Source organism: Acomys russatus, chromosome 10 (assembly GCF_903995435.1).
Source record: "Acomys russatus chromosome 10, mAcoRus1.1, whole genome shotgun sequence".
NCBI lineage: Eukaryota > Metazoa > Chordata > Mammalia > Rodentia > Muridae > Acomys > Acomys russatus.
The window spans coordinates 70,295,140-70,309,297 of NC_067146.1; the positions used below are offsets into that span (position 1 = coordinate 70,295,140).

Below are 14,158 nucleotides of genomic sequence, written 5' to 3' on the forward strand. Positions count from 1 at the left end.
TGAAAATTACCTTCCATGTTCTTTAGAACTTTGACAGTGTTTTTCAATATCAGGGTTCTTCCTAGTTGTAGCCTCTAGCAGTAAGGCTCCTGCAGGTCTCCAGCATCACATCTTTGCAGAGACTATTCTGAGAGGGGTCCAGCAAAGCCCACTCTTCTCAAGAGAATTTCACATGCACCTCATTGTAGGTCGCTGCACCTTAAAATAGCCCATACATGTGTACAACAGAAAGTATGATACTAACAACACTGTAAGTATACTTCATTGACAATATGTTTGTATAATTCTGGTGCTTCCTCCACTTAAAAATATGGACTGCGTCATGAATTTGCATGTCATCCCTGCTTGGGGGCCATGCTAATCTTCTCTGTATCGTTCTAATTTTAGTATATGTGCTGCTGACATGAGCACAGTCCAGATGTTTTTTGATGACAGATTGTTTTCTTCAAATCTAGGAGCAAAGGAGCTGGAGAAATGCCTTAGCAGTTGAAAGCATCCGCTATTCTTTCTACCATATTTGTTGGACCAGAAGACATACCTGACCATGAAATACAGCCAGCTTTTAGAGCAGTAAAACAAGAAAAAAAAAAATCTAAACCAAATTAGTACTAGTATAATAAAATATAGCAAAATACAGCAATATTAAACAATGTTAACTCAATAGGAGGAAAGACTTAGAGACTCAAGCACTTTTCTAGTTTTCTGGAAACCCCAAAAACTCATCATCATTAGTGTCAGAATTTAGGAAGCTCAGTTGCTGACAATCACTTGTATCACTTTCTTCACTATCTTTATATTTGATATTATCTTCGGTTCCATCTAAGGCATTGCTAATGCCACATTTTTTAATGATCATACAACGATTTCCTCCTTCACTGACTGCCATGATGTTCTAACCCATTCACACACTCGAGTGATAGCAGGCCTCTTCATTTGTCCTTGGAGTCAGCTCATGATTCCCAGCAGCCACTCGCTTGTTCCACTCTTCTCTCATAAAGACTTTAGATGCTTTGTTGATAGAAACATCAAGAGGTTGCCACTGGCTGGTAAGAGCCCCAGGAATCACAGCTGGATGAGTCTTCACCTCTTTAAACCTGTTTTTTTGTTGTTTTGCTAATATGTGTTCTGAACTGGTCCAGCACTAGTAAAGCAGATTTTTTTTTTTCAGAAGCCCTCCAGGACGTTTGGACTACACTTTTTCAATCCATCTGTCTTCTCACTATGCAGAATGAACAATTCTGTCTTCTCCCATATGCCCAGTAATGATTTCTGCATAGCACTGTGGCGCCACTGGAGTTAAGAAGGAACAAACGGTAGCTAGAGCTTCCTTATTGCTACACATTTTACTGTACTCCCCCTGCCCCGCTCCCTGCAACAAGCTGACACGCTTACCCAGCAGGCTTGGATTGGCATTCAGCTCAGATCAGCGTGATTAGGATGGGTGGGTGGAGACCAAGCTCTGTCGGAGAAGGATTTCAGCAATACTGCCCACGACTCTTCCTGTTCCTGTGGACACACTGAATCCTCCATGAGTTCCTCAGCCAGCACACCGAAGACATCGGTAAGTCACCTCTTTGTTGATACCTGATAGATAGCAATTGGACCATAAGGCACACCCTAATTTCCCCAACTCTTGGGGGGGGGGAAGTATGTCTTATGGTCCGAAAAATACGGTAAGCCCAGGATTCCGTAACTCAGAACTTATATGGCAGCTTGGCACCATCTGTAGCTCCAGTCCTAGAGGATCCAATACCCTCTTCTGGCCTCAGTGGGCACCAGGCATGCATATAATGCACAGACATATGCTATGTCCTGTCGGCTTGGGGCCCTGACCTGAGTAGGGGGCTCAAGGGAATGAAGGAAGGACAGACACACAGACACAGTACAGAAAAGCTGAGGCCAGGTGGCCAAGTGCACTCTGGTGGCGTGGTACCTCCCATGGGAGGCAGCCTGGTACCTCAGTGTGTTCAGAAGGACAGCACAGAGGGAGGAGTTGCTTGTAGGCCAGCGGCTAAGACTATAAACATCTGGAGGAGAAAGCTGCAGTTGCTACACTAATCACCCCTTCATAAACACCAGTGTTTGTCCACTGTCAGTGTCACACTCAGACCCAGGAAAGCTTTGCCGTCCTGCTGAGCCTGGCCTGGGAGGAAGGCTTTGCCAGTGGGTCTGAGGCACTGGATCTTAACATGGATGTACCCAGGTCAAGCAATACACACTCGCCCAGGACTTCATTTGTCCAGTGTGTTACATATCCACTCTAGGCTTCCTCTGCTCCCTAGACACACCTGCAGGCAAAACACCCATGCGCATAAAATAAGTAAGTTTTTTTTTTCTTTTTTTCCGAGACAGAGTTTCTCTGGGTAGCCTTGGCTGTCCTGGACTCACTTTGGAGACCAGGCTGGCCTCACAGAACGCACAGAGATCTGCCTCCCTGAGTGCTGGGGTTAAAGACTCGCGCTACCACACCTAGCTAAAATAAGTAAAGTTAAAAGTTAAAAGACTAAAAGCAATAACAATGCAGAAGCCTTGTGATATTTGCCAATTTGTAAAGTATTTATGATTCAGAAAAAAATCAAGTATGATTTAATTGGTGGCAACAGGAAAAAGTCTAGAAGGCAGAGGTTCAAGCCCAGCCCCATCAGGTAGGTGACTTTCAAAGGTGGAGACAGAGGAGCAGAAGGAAAGAAAGTGTTTTGTTTGCCCAGCTTATTTTTTTTACTGTTTTTTTTTTGTTTATTTGTTACATTTTATTTATTTTGTGCATGTATGTGTGGGGGTCAGAGGACAACTTACTGGATGGAATCAGTTCTCTTCTTCCCATGGGCTGTTTCCTTGGGTCTCTTGCTGCCATATTTGCACGAAAAGAAAAGAACCTGTTCCTGAGTTTGTACCTTGAATTCCAACCCTTTACTTTATAGTAGGGCCACCATTCTATTTTTATTTCTTCTGCTGTAATGAAACACCTGGCCCAAATGCAACTTAGGGGAAGAAAGAGTTCCACTTCCAGGTCACATCACAGGTCATCACTGAGGGGAGGCAAGGCAGAAATCTGAAGCAGGTGTGCTTGCTGTCCCACATAGCATTACCTCTAACCAAGGAACTTACTTCACAGTAAGAAACAGGAGGATTTGTGGAAGATAGCACTCACAGATCAGCTTACACTCAGAGAGCATATGTGTGTGTGTGTGTGTGTGTGTGTGTGTGTATAATAAATGAAACATACAGATATTTCAGGATCACTTACTTGCCTTGATGATGCCACCCACATCCCACAGTGGGACCCTCCAGCATAAATTAGTACCCATGATGACATCATAGGTAATTCCTCAATTGAGGCTCCTCCTCTCAGGTCACTCTCGGCTTTGTCCAGTTGACAGTTGAGCTAACCAGGTAAGTACATACCATCATACCCAGCATTAAAGGACCCAGGAAAACCTTACTGTAGGAAAATAATGCTGAAGTCAGAGTTTCAGTGGCTTCCTGCTTGCGGGGTAGCACTATAGTCGAGGTGCTGTAGTTGCTAGCTTACTGCTCGTTCTTCTTCACCGTGCAGTTGAGACCCTGGGATGGCGAGTGAGCAAAGGTTTGGTAGAACATAAATACAAGATGATAGAATGACCATTCTTCTGGTTAAATTTTAGGGACACAATACTTTAACCTTTCAAGTAAAAGTACAGTTCACTTGAGGTAGTGATGTCTTTACTTTATAAAGGCATATATAATTTAAATTTTTAATGAGAGAGACATCCTGAATTTATTCTGGGAATGGTTTAAACAAGTCTTGTGCACCTGACTGTTTTATGAACCCAGATATTTATTAGTGAATTTACCTAATCAGAAGAATAGATCTGTCTGTCTGTCTGTCTGTCTGTCTGTCTCTCTCTCTCTCTCTCTCTCCACCTCCCTCCCTCTCTACCTCCCTCCCTTCCCTCCTTTCCTTCCTTTTCACTTTTGTTTGTTTGAGACAGGGTATCTCTACATAACCCTGGCTGTGCTGGAATATGTAGACAAGATGGCCTTAAACTTACAGGAATCCCCCTGCCTCTGCCACCATGCCCAGCTCTATCTATCTCTCTATCTCTCTATCTATCTATCTATCTATCTATCTATCTATCTATCTATCTCTATATCTATCTAATCTATCTGTCATCTATCTCTATCTCTATTTGTGTTTATAATTATCTATCTATCATCTATCTATCAATTTTTTCAAGATAGGATTTCTCTGTGATAGGATTCCTGGCTGTCCTGAAACGGCTTCAAACTCAGAGATCTGCCTTCCTCTGTCTCCCAAGAGTTAGGACTAAAGGTATATGACACCATGCCTAGCTCCTGTTTCTTACTTTATCATTATGTATTCCGCATACAATATTGTCCCGATTTAAACAATTCCCTTTCAAGTCCTGTAGGGCTTTGGACTGTAAAAATCTTGTTAATATCTATTACCTGGGATAGGAGCTAACAGCAAATGTATTCCTCCAATTAATGAAAGAGTTCCGTTGAGTCCTGAACACAGGCCTAGTGGAGGCAGAACAGACATTAGCATCCTACACATCATTATCCTTCTTCATATATGTAAACACAAAGAGCTGTTACTATTACTCAAGTATTTGAATCCCAAACCAGTACATTTTCTCCTGCTGTCTCTAATTGTATGAAATACATTTTAAAATCTTCCAGAACTTGTCAGAGTAGACTGTGTAACTGCAGTTAATTCTCTTGTCTTCAGGAAAGATAACAGCTCCATAATCCTTCTAATTATAGATTATTTGTGGGCCTCTTTTTTATGATGACAATCTTTAGACTAAATATAGTTTCCACTTTGAAATACTTCATATCCCAAGAAATGTTATAAAGGTAACACACAGCTATTGAGCTAATGCAATATGTCCACTGTGGATTGGATTTGTCCTTAGCCCACACGCTATGTTCTTAACAAACATCGGCTCTCATACCTCACTGAAATTAGCAGTGAAACTATGACTAATAAAATTGGTTTAGAACCAAAATTCAATAAAAGCAAAGTTAATTATATGCTTGTAAGAGAATAAGCATACAGTTAGATCAATATGCAAATCATGACCTTCAATGGTCTTCACTGTCTTCTTTTAAGCCCTTAGTCTTGCAAAGATTAATTTACTACCCAGAACTTCATTTTATGAAGCCACCCACACTTAGATTACTAGATTTTTAATTGTTTGTGTGTAAGTGGCATATTTGTATCCATGCTCGTGCAACAGTATATAAGACAAATAATGATACTGAGCTTCGTGTTAACAAAAGACCAGAGGGACTTAGGGAACTAAATTCATACAGCACCGTTTAGGCACTATAGTTTGACACTGCAGGAAACACAAATTAATTAGACAATAAAAGGGTGATAATCTGGTTTGCAGCCAAGTTTACAAATGTAGTGTTTGCTGGTTTGTTTTAAAATAAAGACCCAGACAAAAAGCAATGGAGTGGAAACATGGGTGCAGATGATGGAGAAATTTATTGCCTACTTGGGCAGCCTTTGCCAAGAAGATGGCATTTGGTCAGATCTCGGAGAATGAGTAGAATTTTCAATGGAAGAAATAAGAAGGCAGGACCAGGAGGAAGAAGTGACAAAAAGCAAAGGACAGGGCACAATGACTGTGTAACTGAGGACTAGGATGTAGAATCTGCCACCATGCTGCCCAAATATGGTGGGATAACCCTCGCCTACAACTTTCGACTTAAGGCATTGGACTGGATAACATAACACATGGTAAATATGCCTGAAAGTCATTCTTACAGGGAAACAGGTAATAAGTTACATAAATATAGGCATGGCTGCAGGGTCATCAAGATGACTCAGCAGGATAAGGCTGTGAGAGGCCGCACTCACATTCGCCATTACAAGATGGCGCTGACATCCTGTGTCCCAAACTGGTAAACAAGTAATCTGCGCATGTGCGAAGGAACTTTCCACTTGTTGTGCTCTGCCTCTCCCGTGGCGTCATATCGCCTGATGAGTAACAGCCAATCAGGGACTGACACATCCTAAGCGGAGAACAGTTTCCTATATAAGGGATGGGTTTCTGCTGTTTGGGGTCTCCATTTTACTTGTCGTAAGCTTATGCTCTCCCTCTTAAGACGCATTAAAGCTTTACTGCAGAAGGCTCCTGTGTGTGCAGCGTCGTTCTTGCTGGCGAGACGGTAACGCGAGTCACATAAGGCACTTGACACAAGCCTGATGACCCAAGGTCAGTCTTTGGGAGCTATATGGTAGAAGGGGAGACCAATTCATACATATGCTGTAGCACCTACATATGCATGCACACTCACACACACTTACTTAAAAAGTAAGGAAAGAGACCTTCCTGGGAAATACATAAATACCCAACTAAACCCCAATTAAATGCATTTACCAACTTAACTTCTTAGGTTTCAAAATGTTTGTAATCACTCTTGTCTTCTATAGCTTGAGAGGAAACAGGGCTGAAGGAATGTCAGGATAGACAGGCACAGTGGTCTGACATGGGTAAGTTCTGCCAATGTTACAAAAGTGTATAACCTTGCAACATGTTGCTAGTAGCTTAGGATTCACCAGTTTTATGGTTAATCAGCTGGCTTATGTTGTAGCTGGTCTTTGCTACTTTTTGTGCTTGCTTATAACTTCTTTGCTACTTTGTGGGTTCTTCTTTTTCCCACCCAGGTTTCACCCCTAATACAAGATAGGGGAGAAACAAGGACGGAGGGGAGAGAGAAAATAGGAAAATCCCGGAATCTAATTTCTTTCTTTTTGTTTCTTCTTTGTCCATAGCTACTAACAAACTTCCCTCACATTTATGTACTCTCTAAAAAGTTCCCAGAATTCCAAATGGCATACAATCGCAGAAAGTATCTACAGCTGACAAAACCATGTTTCTGCTAGAGCATGAGGCAAATCATAGTCAGCTACTGCAGAAAGCCTGGGGCAGTCCCACATCCCTTCACCTGAGATTAAAACGAAAACACATTCTTATATTTCTGTATTTTTAAAGAAACCTACATTCCCAAATTGTCACTACACTTCGCCTCTGACATCTCTACAGATTCATGAATGTCCTTTCCACAGCTACTGTTGTCAATGTTGCCTCTTTTTTCTCCTCCATTTTATCATCTTCATCCTCTTCCTCCTCCTCCTCTTTTTTGAGACATGGTGTCTCTATGTGGCTCTGGCTGGCCTGAACTAGCTATGTAGACCACACTGTCTATAAACTCAGAGGTTCCTACCTCCTGATTTTGGGGGTTAATGGTATTCAAAAATCACATCTGGATACTTCTCTGGCACCTGTTAAGAGATCAGAGCAGAATTCTGGGATGGCAAGATGGTTCAATGGTTGAAAGTGCTTTCTAAAAAGCCCAATGAGCTGTGTGTTATCTCTAGAATCCACTTGCTGCAGAAGCAGAGAACTCACTCCCCAGAAGCTGCCCTCTGACATCCACATGCTTAGCACTCCCTCTTCCTGAAATAAAATAAAATAATTTGAAAAGAGGTTAGGCAGAATTCCCTAAACTTTCCAAGGCCCTTAAAGCTTCAAGCTTCCAGCCGGGTGTTGTGGCACACGCCTTTAATCCCAGCACTCAGGAGGCAGAGGCAGGTGGATCACTGTGAGTTCGAGGCCAGCCTGGACTACAAAGCAAGTCCAGGACAGCCAAGGCTACACAGAGAGACCCTGTCTTGAAACACACACATACACACACACACACACACACACACAGACACACACACACACACACAGACACACACACAGACACACACACACACACAGACACACACACACACACACACACACAGACACACACACACACACACACACACACACACACAGACACACACACACACACACACAGACACACACACACACACACACACACACACACACACACACACAAGCTTCCAGCTTCCAGTGAGCTTACCCACGGCAGTTCCTTATATATTTTTGTTAGAGTGGATACAGCTTGGCCTGGTGGTGCCAATATAGAGTCCTGCTAATTGGGAGGCTGAGGCAGGATGACCCACCTGGGCTAAATAATAAGTTCAAGACCAGCATGAGCAATGTAGTAAGACCTTGTCACAAGATAAAAAAAAAAAAAAAAGAAGAAGAAGAAGGCCCGGGGGTGTAGGAAGGCACTTGCTTAGTATGCTCAAGGCCTTGGGTTCAAATATCTAGTACCAAAGTGGAGTGGGGGGGGGGGCGGTGAGCAGGGAAGGGAGGGGGAACGGGGAAGGGAGGGGGAACGGGGAAGGGAGGGGGAACGGGGAAGGGAGGGGGAAGAGATGGGAGGGTATAAGAGAGAAAATGCCATTTCTGTAGCTTTTTGCTCTGAGGCAGGCTGAAGAGCTGAAGTAGCTTCTTTATTTCCAGTTAACTTGAGAGCATTTTTCTTGGCTCTTTTCCTGCATTTGTTTTTCTCCATGACTTTCATTTTAAATGAAAGAAAACATACATCTTGAAGACTAACATTCCGAGGTCATTTCTGTTTCCATGCCAATTATATGATTTGGAAGAAAGAGTTTTGGTCTTTAAGGCTCTGAGGCTGACTGGAAAAGGAACCCTTTGTGTGTGGAGAAGCTTATTTTCAAAGAAACCAACTGTTTTTGTGAACTTCCTGTTCACTGGCCAGGGCAGACTTCCCACTGCTGTCCATTTAAGCCCATTGGCTTCTAAGGTCCTTAGGTACTCCCGCTGGACCACTGAATAGCTTAAGCTTCCGGGTAGATGTGAGCTATTTTTGGTTTAGGTGACAAAAAAGAACCATGAAGTCGGGTGTGGTGGTGCACGCCTTTACTCCCAGCACTTGGGAGGCAGAGGCCGGCAGATCGCCGTGAGTTCAAGGCCAGCCTGATCTACAAAGCGAGTCCAGGACAGCTAATGCTACACAGAGAGACCTTGTCTTGAAAAACAAAAAAACAAACAACCCCCTCCCCCCAAAAGAACCATGAAAAAGCCATTAACTTCATAAACATGAACATCTTTTTGAGAGATTTAGTTCCTGCACACATGAATATGAAGAATTATGCAGTTGGGATCATCCTGAAACTCAGGATTCAGACTTGGGAGTGTAGCTCAGTGAGAACGCTACAGCCTCATCTGTGGCATGGGCATGGGGTTGGGGGCGGGGACCTTGGAATCTGATTGAGTTAAACACACACTATTGTAAAACACACCCCGTTGAGGAGAACAAGGCAAAGCGTATGGCTCCTTACTTTGTTTGGGCTAGCCAGTTTTGACAGTGGACCTCAGGGGACCAGTGGAACCCTGCAACAAAAAACGACAAGGCTGAGAGAACGGCCAGTGCTAAGAAGGCTTAGCTCTATTCTGTATGCAGTAATACAATTGTCAAAGGCAGAGGGGGGAAAAGGTACATTTGAGGATTATGTTTAAAACTTTCATTGTGGCTAGCTGATCCATTCACAGCAACTAAAATCTGATCACGTACATGCTGTGAGTCGAACAGTCCTCTTGCATTACAAATAAGTTGACCAATTTCATGTCTTTACCGTCATCCACAGTCAGTGCAGAACCACAGGCTGTATTGCACTAGCTGCCACTTGATGGATACAGTAAATTATACTTCCGTTTTGATGCTCTAAATGACATGTTTTACTAAAGGACGTGGTTGGTTTAAACTATACTCAAATACTTACAAGGAAAGTACCATGTTTGGGACAATGTCCACATGTCCAAAATGGGCACTGGATCATCTGAGACTGGAGTTACAGGTGGTAGGGAGCTACTCTGTGGGTGCTGGGAATTGAACCCGGGTCCCTTGGAAGAGCAGCCAGTGCTGTTAACCACAAAGCCATCTTTCTAGCCCCAATCTGTGACTTTTTTTTATTTTTTAAATCAGCCTTCTTTGCTTCCAGGCCACATATGCAACATAGAGAATAAATAAACAAAAGCTACTCAATTTTTTTTTTACTAAGTATTATGAAAGATTACTGATTATCAGAAGGAGAGAAACATACTAACAGTCTTTTTATATTCACAAAAACTGTTGGTTATAAAAAAAAAAATGCCACTGTTTCACATTACCCAAAGCCATATGAAATAAGCTTGGACCTATGGAGGTTGTCATTCTCCATCACCAGCATTATTATTTGTTGAAATAGCATTCACATCCAGGTGTGGTGGCACACACCTTTAATCCTAGCACTCCAGAAGCAGAGGCAGGGGGATCTCTATGAGTTCAAGGGCAGCCTGATCTACATAGTGGGTTCCAGGCCACTTAGAGCTACAGGTGAGACACTGTCTCAGTGAAGATTTTTTTTTAAAAGGATCAAATGGGATTCATAGTATGCATATCCTGTGCTCACGGTGCATATTTGTGTGACATTACGGGTGTGTGTGAGGGGAGGGTCTTGCACAGTGCACGCAGGTGAAAAAATTAACTAATAGTGCAAGGTATAAGCAAACATGTCAAAAGACAATCCAAGGGCATGTGCCATGAATCGGCCAGATGTAAGGACAAGGACTCAAGAGAACACTCCAGAAGGTGAGCACCAGTAGTTTGATACACATAACACATTTTGTGTGGATGAAATCCCAGGGTATGCACTGTTGTGAGATTTGGTGTTTGACCCAGCTGTATGTCTCAGAAGCCTCTCCAGGCCAGTCCAAATAGTTCACTCTGAGGATTTGTATGACTTCCTGTCCTGTCTGTATGTCCTGTAGCTGTTGAGCCAGCCACTGTCTGTGTTAGCTGACGGTTCAGTCGCTTTTAAAGAGAATGGACTTGAAAAGCTTTCGGGTAGCCAAAGGGTACTTGTTATGTCAACTTAATTTTTTTTTTAATTTAAAGAGACATGATACTGTATGACCCGTGCTATCAGGCATTTTAATTATACTTGGCTTGGAGCAATCATTTAACATTTGATCCCACTCTTATCCTTTATGGCATACTAGTAACCACCTGCCCTGCCTTTAATGTACACCTCCAGTCAAGCAGTGTTCCACTGGGGCGGGCACTGTCCTTAAATCTTGGTTCATTTCTTGGAAGCTTCATTTCCGTTGCCATTCTTACAGATGTTACCATCTTACAGATGGTAAACAGAAGGTAACGCATATTCTAATTGTCCGTGTGGTTGACTTTCTAGTCAGTTGTAATTTAATGCCGCTACGAGGCTGGCTTAGATTGGGCTATTCTATTTCCATCTTCTGTATTAAAAAAAAAAAAATTGAAGTTGGCTGGGATGTTGCTCAGTTGGTAGAGTGCCTGGCTAGCAAGCAAGCATCCTTGGGGTCGGTCTTCAGCACCATTTTGAACCATGTCATGGTGACATGTCTGTCACTTGGGACATGTCTGTCACTTGGGAGATGGAGGCAGAAGCTCAGGGCCAGTCCAAAACTGGGCTGGGCTGGAGAGACCCTGGCACAGAAGAGAAGAGGAGGAGCTCTTGTTTGATAAGCTAACTTTCAACGTGAATTTCATCTCTGATGGTTTTCATTTGGGGAAACTTGGTTGTGTAAACACCATCTGAACTTTAGCTGATAGGAGGCTCCACTACAGCGTGACCAGGAGAGCTTGAGTCTAGGAGCCCTGTAGATGCGGAAGTATGAGCAGTCTTACAGAAAACGGCGTGGCGTTTTCATAGACCTCCTGCACACTGTAAACTATTACTAGATTATTCATTGTATACGATGTAAATGCCAAATATGAATGTTATAACATGAATGCCAAGGCTGTTATAATATATTGTTTAGAAAATAACGAGAAGAAAAAAGTTTATGGGATCAGCCATTTTTGCTAAATGTTTTCAATGTGTTGCCGGTTGAATCTGTGGATACAGAGCCATTCAGAGCGATTCCGCGGTGAGCTCTTTTAGGTGAGTCTCTTTTCACATGGTGTCTCCAGCCATCTCCTTTCTTGTTAGGTGAGACGCAGAGAAGTGAAAAGTAATTGTTTCAACACAGAAATATTTCTGGGCTTGCCTAAGGTATATTGAGGGAGAAAAGGATGTACATAGACCTACCATAATCCTTCTTAAAGAAATGACACATCTGTATTCTCAAATTCGCTTCTGTAAATTGAAAATAGTTCTCAAAAGCTGGAGTATTTTTTTTTTTCCAAGTAAAGAGAGAAGAATTTTAGAACAAAACACCTTAAAAATGGCTTTCCCAGGATGGCCAGTATCTCCGGACCCTGGAACACAAAAGTTCTGAGATAGAAGTTTAGCAGCAAAAAAAATTAAATAGAATTCTTCAGAGATGGAGTTTCATCTTTGTTGTGCAAAGAAGTGTTTTGGAAGTGGGCGAGGCGCCACACAGTGACAGGAGGTCAGCCTGGGTAATCCTGGCAGTTTTGAGCGTTGCTTTCAAACATGCTCTTAAACAATTGTGGTTGGTGGCTTTTTCCAAAATAAGAAAAGATTATGAAAGACTTTAGAGACTTGGAAAACATTTCTTCTCCTTTCTAGCTGTGGGACAGTCCAGGGACTGTGTCTTTCAGGGTCTTAGCAGAATGAGTTCCACCCTTTACCTTCTCATTGCTGTGTTTATGGACACAACGGTGAGTGGGTGTAAAGGAAGGTGTGTGCAGTAACTAACCTAGCAAAGTAACGGCAGGACCATCAAAATCTAAAAGGCAGGGAGGATTCGATCTTTGGGCTCACCTATAATTTGTGCACCATAAATGTAGGAGGAAGTCAGCAGGGACTCTTTAATGACAGTGCTGTCTATAACAGTAGCATCAAGCAAGACATTGGCATAAATCATTGGCACTTTGCAAAGTGTCACTTCTGTCAACCTTCTAGTGATGTGATCTTTAGTCTTTCAAATCCATAGACTGGCATTTGGATCAGCTAAGCATCTCACACCCTGCCTTGCATATTAAAGCTCACCCAGCCAATACTGCAATGCTGAACTAATGCACGCTTTAAACAGTTCTCAGCAACTGACCTAAGAACTAAGCTTTGTTCTTGATGCAGTTTGCAGAATTTCTTGTTTCTGGATGATGATAAGGCTGTTGATATGTTTTAGGAAGGTGGGAGGGGACAATGAAGCAGTCATGATTCTTTTATTATTATGTTACAGGACTTCTATTATTACAAAAATTTTTATTTGCAGTTCAAAGGTTGTTTTGGTTTGGGTTTACACTTCATTCAGGAAGAACTACTTGCTAAAGTAATTGCTTTTCAGTTATGTACGTATCATAAGAATGGAAATAATTGCATCGACAGACACAATCACTTGATCTGAGGAAATAAAATTAATCTACCTATCTGAGTAGTAAGATGGGATGTCAGTACTCTGAATTTTGAGAGAATGCTTGCAGTCAGTGGAGTCATTTCTTCTGCCCGTGGGGCTGAACTCCTGAGGAACTTGCATTGATGTTCAGTTCTGAAGATGAGATAAAAAAAAAAAAACACCTTGAGAGGCAGAACTAGTTTCATACCTCCTTTAAAATTTTTCAGCACCATATCCCTAAACGCCATGTTCTAGCCACAAGGATTTTTGTTTTTATTTCCTGTTGTTACTGGAAGGAAGGAAGGAAGGAAGGAAGGAAGGAAGGAAGGAAGAAAGGAAGGAAGGGCCTTCAGTATATTCCTACTTTCTCTCTCTCTCTCTCTCTCTCTCTCTCTCTCTCTCTCTCTCTCTCTCTCTCTCTCTCTCTCTCTCTCTCTTCTTAAAGCCATGGGGCAGCACGTCTCAATAGTCCTTTCAAGACAGAGACCACAGATATAAGGGGACTAGGGGAATGGGTGAGGCATGAGGAGGAGGTGGGCAAGAACTATTTAGAGGAGGTGTCTACATATCCCTGGGGGAACCTCTCGATTTTAACTTCCTCTCCATTATACTGTCTGCTCATCCCTTTAAATTCCCCACTGATGTATGTATGTATATGTGTGTATATATGTATGTATGTGTGTATACACATGTGCCACAGCCTATGTGTGGTGTTCAGGATGACTTTTGGGAGTCAGTTCACTCCTTCTAACATATGGGTTCTGGGGATCAAACTCATGTGGCCAGGCTCTTTGTTCGTTTGTTTATTTAATCATTTCTTTATATCAGAATGGATACGTAGATATTTATTTATTTTTTATTACAATCTATAGTAAGTTGTTTATTTTGTTTCTTAAATTGCTCTACAGTCAGTGTTGGCTGTTGGTAAATCTTTCAGTTGACTTCTGCTGTGCTTTGAC

At 42.4% G+C, this 14,158-nt stretch overlaps 1 non-coding gene across 1 annotated transcript; it reads right to left on the reverse strand.

Moving 5' to 3' along the window:
- Positions 1–304: 304 nt before the first annotated feature.
- LOC127194950 (U6 spliceosomal RNA) lies at positions 305–411 on the reverse strand. Its single transcript, XR_007831330.1, has one exon. It is a non-coding gene; the product is annotated as a U6 spliceosomal RNA (small nuclear RNA).
- Between the last annotated feature and the right edge of the window lie 13,747 nt (positions 412–14,158).